General features: G+C 31.4%; 1 long non-coding RNA gene across 1 annotated transcript in view; it reads right to left on the minus strand.

The window, feature by feature from the left end:
• The window catches only part of LOC123259257, a 58,944-nt gene that overhangs the window by 32,419 nt on the left and 8,814 nt on the right, over positions 1-17,711 (minus strand). Inside the window, exon 3 of the long non-coding RNA XR_006508199.1 lies at positions 4,026-4,142. This is a non-coding gene — a long non-coding RNA (uncharacterized LOC123259257). The remainder of the gene's footprint in view (positions 1-4,025; positions 4,143-17,711) is intronic.

A 17,711-nucleotide genomic window follows, 5' to 3' on the forward strand; every position in this document is an offset into this window, starting at 1 on the left:
AAAATGCAAAAAACCCCCCAAAAAAGGCAAAAAATTGCGAAAAACTGCAGTCATCGTTCTCTTCATTCTACTTATAGGGGAAGGTGGCCTAAAGCGGGTATGTTAAGAGCCGAGAAAATTTAGTATTTGTATGTTAACAATAATGATTTTTTTTTTGATAGAGGATTTATCGAACTTTAAAATCAATAAGCAATATTGTATAAATTTGTATTAATTTATGATTTATTATTCAAATTATAAAAACACTCCCAAAAACCGCTTTGCCCTAGAGGGGGGCCTAAAGCGGGTAATCCGTTCGGGCAAAGCGGGTTGGCACTACAATTAAGGGAAAAATGCTTATTTTAGATATTTAAATAATAATTTTAGTTTCATTTAATCAGTCTCCAACAATTTAAAAGATTACCTTATTTAATATAGCAATACTTCAATATAAATGACTATTAAATCGATAACTTGTAAATAAATTCTTTTAAAATGACAAATTATGAAGTCAAAAATTAAAAATAGTAAAAAATGTCGTTGACGTCCAGGTTGCTTGCTCCGTTTTCCTTTTATATTTACTCACCACTCAAAAAAAAAAAGTATAAAACAATATTAGAGCAAAGCGAGTATCAACTCTGACATCCGCTTTGCCCTACCCGCTTTGCCCAAAAACACGTTTTTTATTCAAGTGATGCTAACCTCAAATAATTCAAAACGAAACGCTAATATTTTTCTCTCAATTTTTGCTTTAATAGGCTCAAATTAATAGAAAATTATGAAGGATATAATAAGTGTATTCGTTTTTGAATAATCAGAAAATACAGAATTTTAATTTTTTTAAGAAATTATTAATTTTTTTTTAATTGCGTGTAATTACGCCATACCACTTCATTAGGGCTCGTTTGGGACTGAGCGAAACTCGGAAGTACGCGAGTAACCTCGACATGTACATACCTTGTCCCTCGCGTTTCATGCATCGGCGCAAAAGCGTCTACCCGCTTTAGGCAGGGTACCCGCTTTGGGCCACCTTCCCCTACTTCATTTTTTATAAATTTTAAAATTTTGTGAATATTTCAATTCTAAGATTATATTTCATCCATTAAAATGCACCTGAGTCATTAACAATCGTGATCAATAGATTTTTTCTCATATTTAAAACTGCAATTTTCTCGATTTTTTTTATTTTTTGAAATTTTTTTTTAATTTTAAAACGTCAATAGGACAAGAAAACTTCAGATTCAAATTCAGTGGAACAAAGTACATAAAAATCATACTTGATCTGGGTTCACAAAAATTTATTCATCGCTGTGACTGCAGTTTTTCGCAATTTTTTGCTTTTTTTTGGGTTTTTTTTTGCATTTTACTCATAATTTTGAGGGTGTACGGGCAAAACTGACTTCAGGTTCGGATTTAGCTCGTCAAAATACATAAAATTAGGTTTGGTTAAAAGTACAGACCACTTTTCTTTTGTGGGCCAGTGTAATGAATACTACTTTAATATATTTTCTATTTATTTTTTTAATTAAAAACTAAATTTTATTATGTTTTATAGATTTTATAATCTTGATATTTTAAATAGAATGGTTACTCCTCTTTTACACTGATATTACTTCGTTTTACACCGATTTAACACCGGAAAAGTTACGCCGGTGTTATTTTATTTTAACACCGCGCGGTGTTAAAATAAGTCCATTTTTAACACCGCTCTTTTTATAGTGCAGCCTCTGGAAGTGGCAGAGATAGCCGGGCGGCACACGCCTGACTTGGGCGATCACCCATTTAAGCAACAACTTGAATGGGTGACCACTCTAGTCGGCGTTGGTTAGCGCGAGGAATCTCTGCACACTAGGAGAGGGGCCTAATGCTCCAGTGGTCGATAAAGAAGAGTTTCTTATCAATCACTGTAGACTTAACCCAACTCCGACTGTACTAACATGGGTTTTCTCTGTGGTTTTCCCATGTTACTGTTCCATTAGCCGAGTGGTGAGGATCAGGGTGAATACGGTTCAGAAGGTACAAGTCGGTCCACAGCCGCAATGATAAGGCAGAGTTAAGACAGTAACTAAGCAAATGATAAGGCTTAGGAGTGTAAAGGGGCGTTATCACGCCTATACACTAGAAATCTGTAACTAACTAACTACTCTATCTCTAGATTCATAATTAATAAATGACCTTTCATCTTGTAAATCATTGATATTTTTAAAGATATTGATCTAAAGATATTGAGGAATTACGATTTTGATAATAGTAGTAACTAGTTAAAATAATAAAAGCTATTATTACTGAGTACCATTATAATAGTAGTAGTTACCATCAGGATGGTAACTACTACAATTCAGATGGTTTACATAATTATTTAAATAATATTTACTACTATCGAATTCAGTTAATAGATTTTACCATAACTAGATAGTAAACTCTACTACAAAATTTTCTCCGTGCATATATAGCCACAGAAAATTTTTTCACAAGAATACTAATGATTTATGATAAAAGTGACTTTAATAATTTCAGAAAAAAATTGACTTTTTTTAAAAATTCGATGAAAGTTTCAGATTTTGAAAAGACCAGGGAGATAATAATAAAAGAGAAAAAAAACAGTAGCAAGAAGAGTTCCAAGAAACAGTGGGGTTGAAATAGTAGCTGAGCCCTTATGGCGCCCTTGGGTTAGCTCTAAACCCCTTGAACATCAATCCCCGTTCGTCATCATCAGTGATGTATTCTGTAAGTAAAGTATAGCTCGATAATAGCTCCACTCGTTCTATTACTATCCAACTGATCGCCGTGCCAGCTAAGTTTATATTAAGTAAAACCCTTCCAGCGAGCGTTGTTTAATGGAAAAATGTTGCTCCAATTAATTTTGCTTCATGTAGTATCTAGATTCTATCAATCACTCTCGTGTCATTACTCTCTCAAATACTCTTCAAACATATCTTTGTTTTCGAGAGTTTTTCTTCCAACAAAGGGTCTAATATTTTTCAGTAGATCTGATTCATTCAACTCCATCCAAGAATTATTAACTCAAATATTTTTACTATAAATTAATTTCTACATCTTAAACTAAAATAACTTCTTTATCAGTCAAATTAATATCTTATTAAAATTCAAGAATAATTATTAGAAGAACAGATAAAATAATCCTTTTGTTTTTTAGATTTTTTCCGGATGAAAAAATTCATCCGCGAGATGTGTCATATGCAACACAAAGTAAAGTTTATTATAACGCTTATTCATTTTTTAAGAAAAAACTTAATTGTGTAATTGATTAAAAAAAAAAAAAAAAATTATAATTAAGTAATTTCTTACAGAGTATTTTTTATTTTTTTTTAAATATCGGCGCCCTTTTTTCTTGTCATATGCGCACGCAGTCTAAAAAAATCTAGCTTGATCAAGTGGCGCCATAATTTTCACGTGACAAATAAGAAAAGTTCGTTTGGCTTTGTACGGTTGTATCGTAGTGAATTTTAATAAAAATTCAATTAAAAAAAAAATCACGTAAGCTAGACCACTGATATGAAATACGGACCCAGTTTATCGAATTCTTAAACTAATAAAAAAGATCCGGTCTTGAAATATCAATTTGTTCGGGAGTAATTGTTGGTACATCCAAAATGGGGTGACATCCGGACGTCCACGTAAAATTTTTTTCAAAACGTTTTTTTTTTTTCAAAATAGCAACATGAAATGATTTTTGAAAGTAAAAGATGGTTTAATTTAAGTGTTTTTTTGGTGTACATCTACTTATATCATTGTATAAATGTAATATGGTTGTGATAGAGGCATTTAAAGATCACAAAATTGCTTGACCTTGACGAGTCGAGTATAAAGCACAACCTCACGCGCTTCGCGCTATGAGGCGTGCAATAGCTATAAATATGTTTGATAAGTTTGTTCAGTAGTTGATGTATATCTTGACATTTATATCGAATAAATAAAAATAAATGTTAACGCAGGAAAAAATATATCTGATGTATGTTTGTGAGCTGCATATATTTTTTGCATGTATGTATTTTCATGCGGGATTGATCAATGGTAACGTAAACTTACATGTAACTCCATCTTTGTGTCGCTTTCCAAGTTATCAGAGTCATCCTCTTCTACTTCGTCGTCCATGAATTGGTTCAAATGTGCAGACGAAATTTAATTTTTTGCAAGTAAACCTAAAACAATAAATAAAAAATTTTTTATTTAATTATTTTACTTCAGTATTTTTATATAATTTTTGTTTCTTCGAATCATAAAATTTAAAAAATTTTTCAGAGTTCAACTCAGCTCAATTTTGAACGGAAAATTTTTTGGAATGAATAAGTGGAAGTAAAAAGTGTAAAATGGAAGGCCTGTGAATCGAAAATTTCTATGAAAAAGAAGGATAATGGTAATGGTAATGGTAATGATAATAATAATGACGTATAGTATAGTGATCGTTAATTATAATGTACGTGGATCTGTACCCTTGTGTTACACACGGCGCCGCGTTAAGACCTTCAATTTAGTGGCATGAATAAAGAGGAGTCTCCAGGCTGGCATGGCGTTTCTGGTGGATAATGTACGACGCCAAGTTGAAACTGTTCCACCGGGAGTGCGTCGTCTATCGGAAAGATAAATGAGGATACATGCAGAGAATGAGAGAGTGAACATTGAGAGGGAGAAAATTCAAGTAGAGGTACACCAGCAGGCGGCACGAGGGTGAGGAAGGCAGGAGAGGTTCCTCTCTAAAGGACTTTCCTCTAACTGTTACTCCAATTGCTCCTGAAAACCGCAAAGTGCTCGAGCTAAGATATTAATCTTGCTGTTTTGTATGAGAAGCCAAGTCTCGACAGACGGAACTCACGTTTCTGAGTTGTGAACGACTTGTCTACTCTTACTTACTTACTTCCCTATAAAATTATAAATTATTAACTTTCCTCGGATAATCAATATATTTATACTGATACATATATCTATGTATGTCGCTATTTACGGTTCAATCATCAATCTCCAGTTGTACCACTAAAATCTTTGCAAGCTTATTTCACCATCCTGAATTATATATATTTTAAAAGATACTTTTATTAAGTACGCTGAAAGGAAACCAAACTTGATTTATTAGCAAAGTTATGTTGGACCAAAAAAATTTTTCCGAGAAAATTGCTTTTTTTTTTCCTTCAAACATTGATAAGAGAATTTTTTTATAATTTATAAAGATTTCTTAACTAATATTATTTTATATATATTTTTCAATAGTTAAGAAATCATTTACATCCACTTTTTGTTGTGATTAAAGATTAAAAAGCAAATTGTGAAAAAAACATAAATACAGCTTATCATAAATTAAACCCGCTGGCATTCACTTGACATAATATGTTTTTTGCTGAAATGTAAAAATTATTAAAAGCTGAAAAATTTGTAGAAATAAAAATGATATAATCACGTGTAATTGACTCGGAGGTAATTACAAAATAATCTCAAAGAAGTCTCTCATAACAAATTTATAAACACGAATCCCATAAATTATCCGTACACTCTACTTGACAGTAAAGTATTTCAATGCATGTACAAACACAAATTCAAATAAGTTAATTAGTACATTAACTCATTTGCTGAACATGAATACTCCATTATTCTATACTAAACCTTCAAAAGATTTTTTTTTTATTTCACATTCAAATTAAATTTTTAATCCTAAATAGTTCTCCCTCATTTTATCAGTTTCATACAAATATTTCTTTTCAATAAATTCGCATAATTAACGTGTACGCATAATTCGAACTCACTCACACATTTTATGCATAAGTGCTTCAGTATAAAGAACTCGAGTTGGAGGATAATATTAAACACGCAATTTATTTCCAAACCAACGTTTATAATTAAAATTCAACGGAAACTGAAAGCTCTTTGATATGTTTGAATGTGTAATTGCGGTATAACTTATACGAGGTATTTATGCTTAACAATATATAATAATGTGGTTTTTTATGTTATTCTTTGTGTGTTCCTCTTTATGTGTATTCATATTTTATTCTTAAAAAAAATTTTTTATAATAGAAAATTTTTAACAAATTTTCAGTTAAAAATATTTTAGCTGATTTTTTAAGACATTTTAATTGTATCATTTAAATTAAAAAACTCTGGATTGTAAAAGTAATTAAAATTACGAGAGTTAAAATTACACAAAAGAGATAAAAGTGACATAACATAAACTGGGCGACATTAAAAGAAGAAATTCCTCGAATAAGAGAATGATAATAATATATATAATAGAACATAGACAAACAAGGAAAATTTTGTGTTATATCTGGTAGTGACATATTCACGAGACTCTTTATGCTTTGTTTTTATTTTCCGTGTTTGAAATTTTTTCTTGAAGTAATATTACAGAATTGAGCCGAATACGAATGACAAAAATAATACTTTTCGCGATTCACTGGATCCCTCTTATCGGCTCAATAAGAACTGTCGTCGGCAGATGATCCATTGAAATGAATCCTGGACGTATTGTGACTAACACTTGATACTTTGGAATAAGTGTGCGTTTTGTCACGTTATTATTCTATTGTTCGGAAAAACGTTATCTTTTTTTGTGAAGGTACTCGGCTCAAGGATTTTAATATTGGAAAATTCTTACATAAAAGTAAACTACGATTATTTTTTTTTTCAACATGAACTGAAAAAAAAAATATTTTTCTTCCCAGAATAAAAAAGACGCCATTCGACCATACCCGAAATGGAAGGTAGATTTCATAGAATGAATTCTCATCTTGTCTCAATAACTTTCGTTTGACGTAGAATGAAATTTATTTTAACATACATAAGTAGGTTGTATTACACATTGCCTGAAAATGGTTCAATTGAACTCTTAACTTCGATAAAATAACTAATAATGGTCAAAAAGTTAACGTTATATACGTCAAATTAGAAGTGATTTTATAAGTTTTCACTTTAATTTATCAAAAATCAGCTATCTTTTTGCTATTAAAAGTTATACATAAATGAAGTCACCGAAAACCTAATTTCTCCTATTTTGATCATTTTGAAGAGCTACTATTTCTGAACTAATCGAACGACTTCGCTCATTTTAAGGCTCATGCAAGCTAATTATCTAAAGAATTTGTATACTAACTTTCATTGGGATCTGTTATAAGTTATTATTCTCTACAGAATAACATTCATAAGTCGGCTGCACTACACATTGCCTGAAAATGGTTCAATAGAACTCTTAACTTTCATAAAATAACTAAAAATGGTCAAAATGTCAATGTTATATACGTCAAATTAAAGGTGATTTCACAAGCTTTTACATCAATTCATCAAAAATTAGCCATCTCTTTTCAACCAAAAGTTATACATCAATGAAGTCACCGAAAACGTGATTTTCACTATTTTGATAATTTTGAAGAGCTGCCATTTCTAAACTTATGGATGGATTTCGCTCATCTTCAAACTCATTCAAAGTTATTATCCAAAGAATATGTGTAACAAATTTCATCTAGATCCGTCAAGAACTGTAGACACAATCGCGGCAACATCCCGCGTTATATTGCATATATATTTAATAACTATATTATATTAAATATACTATATTACATAAATTTTTTAACTAACGTTATTTTTGAGCTTTACTCGACTAGTTAAGTGATATTACGACAAAATTCCGAGTAAATTCCGACATGAGGACCAATGCAAAAGATTGATTTCTATGAAATCTACCTAAAAATATTATTTCTTATTTTGAAAGGTGTCAATTTTCCTTAATCGACAATTTCAACAAAGTCACATTTGAGAAAATAAATGACCGGTAAATAATAAAAAATTACTTAGTTAAATGCAACGTAAAATGTAAAAATAACTAAAAGCTTAAAATTATTTACAGCGTTGGTGAATAATGTTTAAGAAATAAATGGAGTGGAAAGAGTAGCACGGCAACAGGCTTGTAACAAAAGCAGAAACTACCCTCACAGTGTCTTATTTACGTCGTTCGAAGGTTTAAATCACGTCGTTGACACTCGCACTGTGCGTAATGGTTTACATCTAACCCTCCAAACTCCAAAGACGGTTAAATTTTGGGTCTCTACAAATGAGAGTACAAGCGGTAAACTTATAAGCTTTTCACCGTAGTTTCCGCATTGCTCATTTTAAATGTTCATTTTCAAAGTTCTCAATCTTACATCTCGTTGCTTTTTCTCACTCCGTTATTTCGCTTATATACTCAACACTACAGAATAAGCAATACGCATTAAAGTAACTATAGTGACTAGTGAAAGAGAACAACAACGATAAATAGAAACGACACTGAGGATAAAAGAGCGAACGAGACAAGAAATTTTCATTTCGATTCAAATCTCGAAACTGTTTAATTCTATGGACAAAGAACCAACGCTTTTATGCATTCGCGGTATTGTTGTACTTGTCATTTACTTTCTTTGATGATGATAATAATTAAAATAATAACACGTCCTTCTAAAACTTTTAATAAAAGATTTGGATCATCTTTTAGATTTCTACTTATAAATAAATTATTATTATTCGTAAAATAACAAATCGGTTTTAGTTTTTCACTGACAATCATAGTAAATTTATCTTCCTAGGAAATTAAATTTTTAAATCAACGTATTATTTTTGTCAAACACATTTGTCGCTTGAAATTTTTTAATTTTTCAATTAAAAATTCATAACAACAACATTGATGTTTTTATTAGCGACACATATAACACGGGCATTTGCAAAATTAATGACATCAATTAGAGGAGTTGATATTATATTCAAGAGAGTTCCAATTGCTTATAATTAGCTCGTCAAAATTCATGAGAAAAATTAATTATTTATTATCAAATATTTTCGGTTGAATTATCGGTGGACCGTGCGGCTTTCGTGGTTCCAATTTATCTCTTACTCTGTTTTTGCCAACATTTATATCAAATTATAAATTATTTCAATTTGAATATTTAATAAATATAGACTGTGGAATAAATTTTCTGATACGGCCAATTTTTATATATCGCTGTTTTTATATATACTCGAAAAAAAACAATAATAAATTATGTTTTGTTTATTCTATAATATAAGTATGCTCGTCAATTAACATTTTTTATCAAATCAAAATTAGGTAAGCTTCTAAGAGAGAGAAAAAAAATTATTTTTATTTTATAACTTAATGCTTCAGGCTGAACTCTCCAATAGAGAGGATTTAGCGATCATACGCCATCTGTCGGAGATTTTTAACACTACATTTACTCGAAAAATTATATATCGGCATATCTGGCCCTATCAGAATGTATTTTAACAGAAATATTAAAAGTTAACTTTAAATTTAAAGGATTGAATTACTCACATTTAACTCGGCACAATGACGCTGATGCGGATAAATTAAGAATGGATTAGCATCACGACCAGTAAATGAAAGAAAACTGACGTACAAACTGATTTGAATGAAACTCTGTGTCATTTTTCGTAACCTTTTTTAAAGCGGATAGGGCTTATATGTGTATACATCTATAAGATCGTGGACTCGTCAACACAAAAAAGCAGTCGAATCACCTTATTTACGAGTGCTATCTTATTCCTTTCTTTATATTCTTTTCTTTCATTCGTTCGCCGGTTGGTTCATTTTTTTATCATTTTTTTCGCCATCTCATTCGAAACTCACTGGAAACTTGGAAGAAAGATGAACTTCTCCTCCCACTGTCACGAGGAATGTGCCGGCTTTTTTTTATGTAAATGAGAAAGACCTCGTTTAAAATATATTTCCCATTGGGGATCCCACGGTTGTCTCCGGTTTCATTTTAAAGAAAAGAGGGGTAGATTCGAAGATCGCATTAGTGAAAAATTTCAATTTCGAATTTTCAGAGCCGGGGGTTTGATAAGAAACGGAATAATTATTAAGATGTTTTATTCCTGTTCAATCTATTACACTTCCTCACAAATTTTTAATTGCTTTTTCTCCCTTTTTAACCGCTAAAATTCTATTATTATTATTGTATTACAGATAATAATTAATAGTTTATCGTTTTTATAGAAACTCGTTATACTTCCGTAGCTATCAAGTTATAAACTTGCTACTTCATTATTATTTATTTTATATACGAATAATATTAAATGAGTTAATGAAAAAGTTTCAAGTTTCGGTAACTATATTACAGGTTTTAATTATTCTTGAGAAAAAAACTTACAGTTTTAAAGTTAAATTAAAACAGGTGGTTAATCTATTTTTTCATAATATCTTTAAACTCAAGATTACACTTTGTACTTCGTAGTAATTGCTGTAGTCTTTACACTCTAGTCCATAATTTTATATAAAATCGATACGAAGTTTATTTTCTACGACAAGTAGGTGATTAAAACACTTAGTTATAAAATTTGAAAGTATAATGTAAGTAATTAATAGTTTCAATGTAGACTAAAAAAAAATTACTTGAGTTGAAAAAAATATTTTATAGTATTTTTGATTTTATTGATATTTTTTTTTATTTTGGGATCAAAAATTAAAAGCAGTAAAATTTTTCAAAACAGTAATTTTTTTCCAATACAAAATTAAGTTTACTTAAAGCACATTACTTATACTTTTTTTTTTATTGTGGGATGAGCATCGTCAATAGATCATTGAATAAGTGACATTGTTGAAAAAGAAAAAAAATCATCTTGGGGTTTATTTAGACCGGAGACCCGAGCCAACAGTTCCCGATAAAAATGACTGTTTAACTTCTTGCTTTACAAAATATGATAAAAAGGAAAAAATGTGTTTTCTTTTCGTTAAATTAACGTCCAAAAGATTTTATCCGTTGATGAACTGTTTCTCTTTGATATTCTGTCATTGATATATTCATACAAATATAATACACCCATATAAAATATAAAAGCATAGGAAAAGTCGAGTAAGAGCTGCTCGGAGGAAAATGTGGAAATGAAGAAGAATAGAGGCGAGAAGGACAAATTCGGGAGTGGAGCGGGGACATAAATTTAAAAGCGGGCAAACACGAGACGGTAAATCAAGTTTGTTAGTCCAGTAGCGACACCCCTCGACGTGTATCCGGCATCGCTATTGTATTTGTTTGAGGTTGGAGGTGTGAATGGTGGAGTTCAAGTCAAATAAGAATAAGTAATGATAATAATAATAATAATAATAATAATAATGAACAGAAAAAATAATAGAAAATAGTCAAAATGAAAAGCGAGATATTTTGGCGGGTTGCCCAAACTTAAATTTAAAATCTCGAAATATCAAGTGTTTTGGTTTAACGCCAATACTACGCTATCATCTATTTTATTTCATTTTATTTATATATTTATTGTTATTTTTTATATTTTTTTTCGCTGATATTTTTCCGGCCTACCTCGATTTATCGCCCGTTATTCACAATAAATATCGATTGTCATATGTCATATATCGGGATGAAAGAGGAGGAGGAAAGTACGTCCGAGAAATAGAGAATAATAAGTGAAATTGCCGTAAAGAATGTGGTTAAATTATCTGGCTGCCAAAGGTGTTTCGGTTCTTCATTTTCTTCTTTCATTTTTTGCGCTATTATGAAACAAATTGAAAAAACGCCGCAGCTATTTGTTATTTTCTTTGTTGGAAAATTATTGTTATAATCTCAACTGCTCCGGGAAAAAGTCCTTATACTGACAATAGAAAGTAACAACACTAAATAAATTTATCGATTCTATTTTTTGGTATTTAATTCATTTTTTCATTCACTACGAAGTAAAAAAATTGTCAAGTCAGTTATTTAAAAATAACTCTTGTGGTAAAAAATTTTTTTAGACATTTTTTTTTTTTACTAACAAGTTTTCAATGTTAATTTTCTGAAATGCGTCATGGAGACAGTTAATGAGGCCATTTGTTTTCTACTAATACTATTAATATTTCTATTCATGCTTAGAAACTTAAACCGAGGCATCAACTTGATAAAAATTAAAGAAAAGATTGACAAAATTTTTTCTCCGACTACACGGAAAGAACAATAACCCACTGTACATCCTCGTATAGTATACTCCGTGGTATTTGTAGTGAAAAAAAATTTCAGACAGTCAATATTCTTCAAAGTATACTAAATTATTTTTGGACTGTACTCAGTGAAGTCTCCGATTTAATCGATTAATTTTTCTGGTCATATCGCGTAAAACTTCACGGGATATAATCTGAAAAATTATTTCGTGTAAATTAAATTATACTCGGTTGAAATTTGGATTATGGCCACGGTGACTCCGCCATTTTTTTTTCTAGGGCCTGCGCGTAAAGTGCTGTTTATAATTTGTGAGTTATAGTCAATCAGCATATTGGACATTAATTAAAATATAATCAGTGAATTATATGAGTATGTGACTATTTATATATTTTGATATGAAAAAATATTTTTTTCTTAGCCTAACATTTTTAAGTTCGAAGAGTCTCAGAAAAGAAAAAAAAATTTTTTAACCCCAAATTATCGGAAAAATTGTGCTTTAATGCTCCTTAAATGTTTTTGATGTATGTAATAATTATTTAAAACAATATTTGACTAACCTAATATTTAAAATACATAATAGATATGATAATGCTAAGTGCGCAGGCGCTAGAAAAAAAATTGGCGGAGTCACCGTGGGCATAATCCAAATTTTAACAGAGTATAATTTAATTTACACGAAATAATTTTTCAGATTATATCCCGTGAAGTTTTACGCGATATAGCCAGAAAAATTAATCGATTAAATCGGAGACTTCACTGAGTGCAGTCCAAAAATAATTTAGTATACTTTGAAAGATATTGACCATAGTCTGAAATTTTTTTTCATTACAAATACCACGGAGTATACTACCTATACGAGGATGTACAGTGGGTTATTGTTCTTTCCGTGTAGATATGAAAAAATATGAAGAGAAAGACGGTAAAAATAATACTAAAAGCATTTGAAGTAAACTGGTATAGATTGACATGACAGAGCGATTAACGAATAGCGATTGTATAAGTCGATGGCGAGGGAGCTTCTGACTAATTACGGAAGAGTCTTTATGGATTCACGGTCGCTTGAATCGGGCAAACTTTGCACTCCGTTAATTAAACCGTTGCCTTGACGAACGAAACCGGGACGGTCTTGGAGCGAGCGTCCCCAGGGAGATTCAACCCTCATAGTTTTCCACTAAAGGGACTTCATTTCGCTGAACGAACCTGCATTTGTCCAACTTTCGCTATCGATTCGTTTCATCTAAGTCACAACTCTGTGGACATTCACCGATGCTCCATTTCATTTTCTGCTCCATTTTCTTTTCCTTATCACTCCTGTCATTTTCATTGTAATTTTCACTGTTATTATTATTATTATTATTATTCTTAAAAGTTTTTTATTTTCAACGTTTTTAGGTGTTTTTCTTCCCCAGTGTATCTGCGAGCGCTAAATTTTTATCTTTCTGTTTAGTTTACTCGGTTTACTTCTCTTCTATTCGGCGATATTTTCTCTCCGGCACTCCACGTACTTTTCAAGAGTATTTTGTTCCACTAAAATTTAGTTGATATTCGGATCACGTCGTCCTTGTCGTGTCCCAACATAACCATCTGTTACAAACTAATCCGACAGCTTCACTCGTATTACGCTTTATTTGGTTGCGTGTAAAAAAATATAAAAAAATAAAACTAAAAAATATCACTAGACTTTTAAATCCAATTATTGTTATTCCTGGGTTATAATGAAACCTACATAAATTTACGTTACGGAATAAATTTATTTGCAATGTATTCTTGAGCTTAATACTTTTTTCGTGCTTATAAAAAATTTAATTTTTTAAGAAAGGTTTATCCTCCGTGAAAAAATTTTATGATGTGGCCATATAAGGCTTAGAGTGCGGGAATAAAAAAATTTATTATAATTTTTTATTTTTTTCTATAAATGTGCAAGTCGATTAAAATTTTTTATCAAAAAAAAAAATTTATTTTTTATCAACATAAAATATTCAAAAAATTCCATACCGTAAAAATTGTAAAATTTCCTCAAGTCCTGTTCTTCATTGAATTTCGTGTGTTAACAAGTCCATCAAAGAGATTTTATACCAATGGACCGGATTTAACGGAGTTTATAGACCAGATGGTGTCTTGATCGGGTTCGCAGAAGTTTAAGAGAGAGTGAGTGAAAACGGAAACGAATAAACCTAAGTGATACCCCGGTGCAGTCTCTAAATCCCGAAAACGGCACGCTTACAACAAGAGAGAAAAATAAAATAAAAGAAAAACGGGTAATTGTATCCGAATAAATTGATCGACTTCGAGCATGTGTTCAAACTGAAAATAAGTATGTTCCGTTCGATTGTGCGTAAATTGATCAAGATACCGTGACTTTTATTCCCTGCACCCCAATCCAATCTTTTAAAGTTAATATTCTCCTTAACATACCGTATACATTTACTCCTTTTAGAATTTCCCTTTTATTTATTCCCTTTTCTTTTTATACTAGTACCCCTCTCGAACCTGAGTCACACATTGTAAATTTTATGTCACATCGACATCGCCTGGTTAAATTACACGTCACATTTATTACAGTAGTTTAACGAAAAAATTGCGCCAGCACAGCGAGAGAAACTACGTCGGAAATAAAATTAAAATTATTGCCTTTATAATGGAAAATAATGATAAGAAAAAAATAGGCGAATTATTTCATATTTTTTGCTGAATAATAGCTAGGGCGTGTTTTACTCAATTTTCGTGTGTTCGAATGAGTTAAATTGAATTGAAGCAAAGGTACCTTTTATTTGAGCTTGTGTGTGAGTATTGGTGTGTTGGCTGTGTGAAACTGGAAAATCCGTTCCAAGGCTAGTCACGATCAACGTGCGAGAGTACTTGTACTTGTAGTAGCAGTTTGTTAAAGCAGTATGTGGTTCGATTTTAACGTTAATTTCATCCGGATTAGAGGCTATTTGTGAATCGAGTGGAAATGCTTGTTCAAGTATTTTGTTAATTAACTGACTATTTGGTTAATTCTTATTTCTGGTATACAAAAACTAAATTCAATGAATCATGTAAAAGTTATTTTATTTTTAATTTTTAGTTTGAGGTTTCTATAATTACAGAGAGAAGTTTTTAGTTTGTTTAATTTTTCAAACTTGTATTAAAAAGTTAGTTTAATCATTAAACTTCTAATTAATCAAAAAAAGATTAGTTTTATAATTTCAATAAATTTTTTAAATTAGAGGCTAAAAATTAAAAATTAACAATTTCAAAAAAAAAATGAGTCTATTGCTCCAAATTTCTCGATAATTGCAAACTAACTAATGAACGAGGAGCAAATTAACAACTAGCAATTTTCCCGATTGAACGAGAGCCCACACAGTGATTAGCAAGGGGCAAAATATAAATCAGGATTACACGTCACTCGTCATTACCAAACGAAATAAAATTACATTATCGGCTTATAATGAAGAAGCACTTTGCTATTTCGAATTTTACCACAATTCTCTATCCTGGATACTGTTTCCAACAAAATTGGATTGCATGTATCCGTAATTAGGCATAACCAAATTATCCAATTAGCGTTTAAATTCTTGTAAAGCTTGACTCTGGTTCTTTCCTTTCTTTAGGAAAATAAATAACAATTACAATTATAAATAAAATAAAAATAGTATAAAATAATTGATGAGGGAGAAAATGTAAAGTACCCATGTCCTTTTAACTCTCTGGTTCTTCAGCGGGCGTATGGAAACGAGAGCAAATTCAATTACACTCCTATCCTGAATTCAATATTCTCTGGCAGAGACTTTGACTGGTTGCTTGTACCAGTAGACAGTAGTATATAATAGTAGTACAGAGTACAGAGGAGAGTTTAGGTTCTAACCAGTATTTGGCGATAGTAATAGCAATAGTGGTATCAGTCAAGGCAAAAGGCAAGCAATAGTATTGCTTGGAGTGATAGTAATAGTGGTGCTTTCTATCAAAATAAAATGAGATAGAAGTAGAGTATGAGGTAACTGGTGGGGAGTGCTGCGTGTAAACGGCAAACACTCATCCAAACAAGGGTGAGATTTCTCTTACGAATATGTGGTGTGTGTGTGTGTAAGTCCGGATCAATGCCAATGCCTAGTACACAAATACTTGACAGTACAGCACGTACGTTGATATCGAGATCGAACAGCACGGTGGGTTAGCTACGGCGGTTTTCTGCAACGCAATAGCCTAGCTTTGTCGATCCATTAAATTACAAACATACGTTAAATTTTATACAAATGTCCAAGAATACAGAACACAGAACATAGACATTGAGAGCTTATTGGTCCAGGATCCACCAAGGGTTTAATTCGCACCGATGAACTATCGGTATTCGACAAATTACTTGCCGCGAATTAAATTCTTTCAAGCTCTTGACTACGCTTTTATTCTCCGAGATTAATTCTTCTGTGCATCGGGTATCTCTGTAGGGCTCTCGGTACCCAGCACTGCTTCTGTGCTGTTATATATCTATTGTATTATATTTACCGTGCTCACGTTAAGACTTAATAGGCACTCGTTCCGAGACAATAGGTTTAATTATTAGAATGGAGCTTAAACTGTATTGATCGTACGTCACTTGGAATTTATGGGATGTGAGATACTGAATAGAGTTTTTTATATTTATTTTTGAGTTAAGCTTAATTTAAGCTTTTGACACTGTTTAAATTGTTGTTAGAGAGTTCAAAATGTGATATTTATTTTGAAAGAAATCCTTCAAAATTATTTTCTGGGTTCAAAATTATTTCTCTCTTATTAAGTTAATTTTAAGTAAGACAATCATGATTTCACCTTAAATAAATATTTGTACTATTAATAAGGCTTGTTGGAGCGTTTAAATATTGAAACAAGTGGTAAAACCAAAAAAGGTCCGACTGAAATGGAGTTGTCGAATTAAAGTAAAGGTATATGACTTATATATATACATATGAAGATAATAATATTACATTACACATCTAGAGGACTTGTTTGGGCAGTCGTTGAAATGTTAATAGCAAGGCATGACAAGGCAAATTCAGTTAAAAGTTTATAAACGCCCGAGTGAATTGAAAACTAGTGTCGGTCCTTCGTCACATCCCTTATGTATTAAACGACTCAAATGTTTGAATAGCTGACCAGCGTTCTGTTGTTCTCGTAATGAAACTTGTGTGTTACATTCTCCATGTTCGTATGCTATCCATTCCATTCCAGTCCATTCCTTCTGTTCCTTTCCATAACTACTGGGTTGCTCTTACACTCTGGGCAGCTACGCTATACTATTACCCCCAGCTATAACAGTGTGTACGTAATACTCTTCGCCTAACTTCCCTTCAGCTTTAAGCTCGAGCTTGAGCTCAATTCTCTTCTCGGTCTATACACCCTAATACCAATGACTATCTAAACGTATTTTACAGTACACACGTTGCAGACTGTAGTGAAATAGTGAAATAGAGTCGGTATGTTATCCCGAAAATTAATCCACCCACGGCAGTACCGCGTTTTCATTACGGCATGTTTACTCAGCATCCGACCGTGGCCGAGAACTTTCGAGTAATGTGTTCCCAGGAAATATTGCAGATTACCAACCGCAAGTAGCTCTCAGTACATATTGTTATGCTCTAAATCTCCATGGGCTTCTTTATAGAAAAAAACTTTATTTGTTCTCTACAACTCATCATTTTCACGCGAGTGTTATTGTAAATAATATTCGTCTTTTGTTATTTCACAGCAACAATTTAAAAAATTTTGAAAAAACAGACAAAAAGTCAATTTTTTTTATAATCTACAGATATTTTGTTGAAGATTTTTGTTCCCCTGCTAATATTAACT

The sequence above is a fragment of the Cotesia glomerata genome, linkage group LG2, assembly GCF_020080835.1.
Source record: "Cotesia glomerata isolate CgM1 linkage group LG2, MPM_Cglom_v2.3, whole genome shotgun sequence".
NCBI lineage: Eukaryota > Metazoa > Arthropoda > Insecta > Hymenoptera > Braconidae > Cotesia > Cotesia glomerata.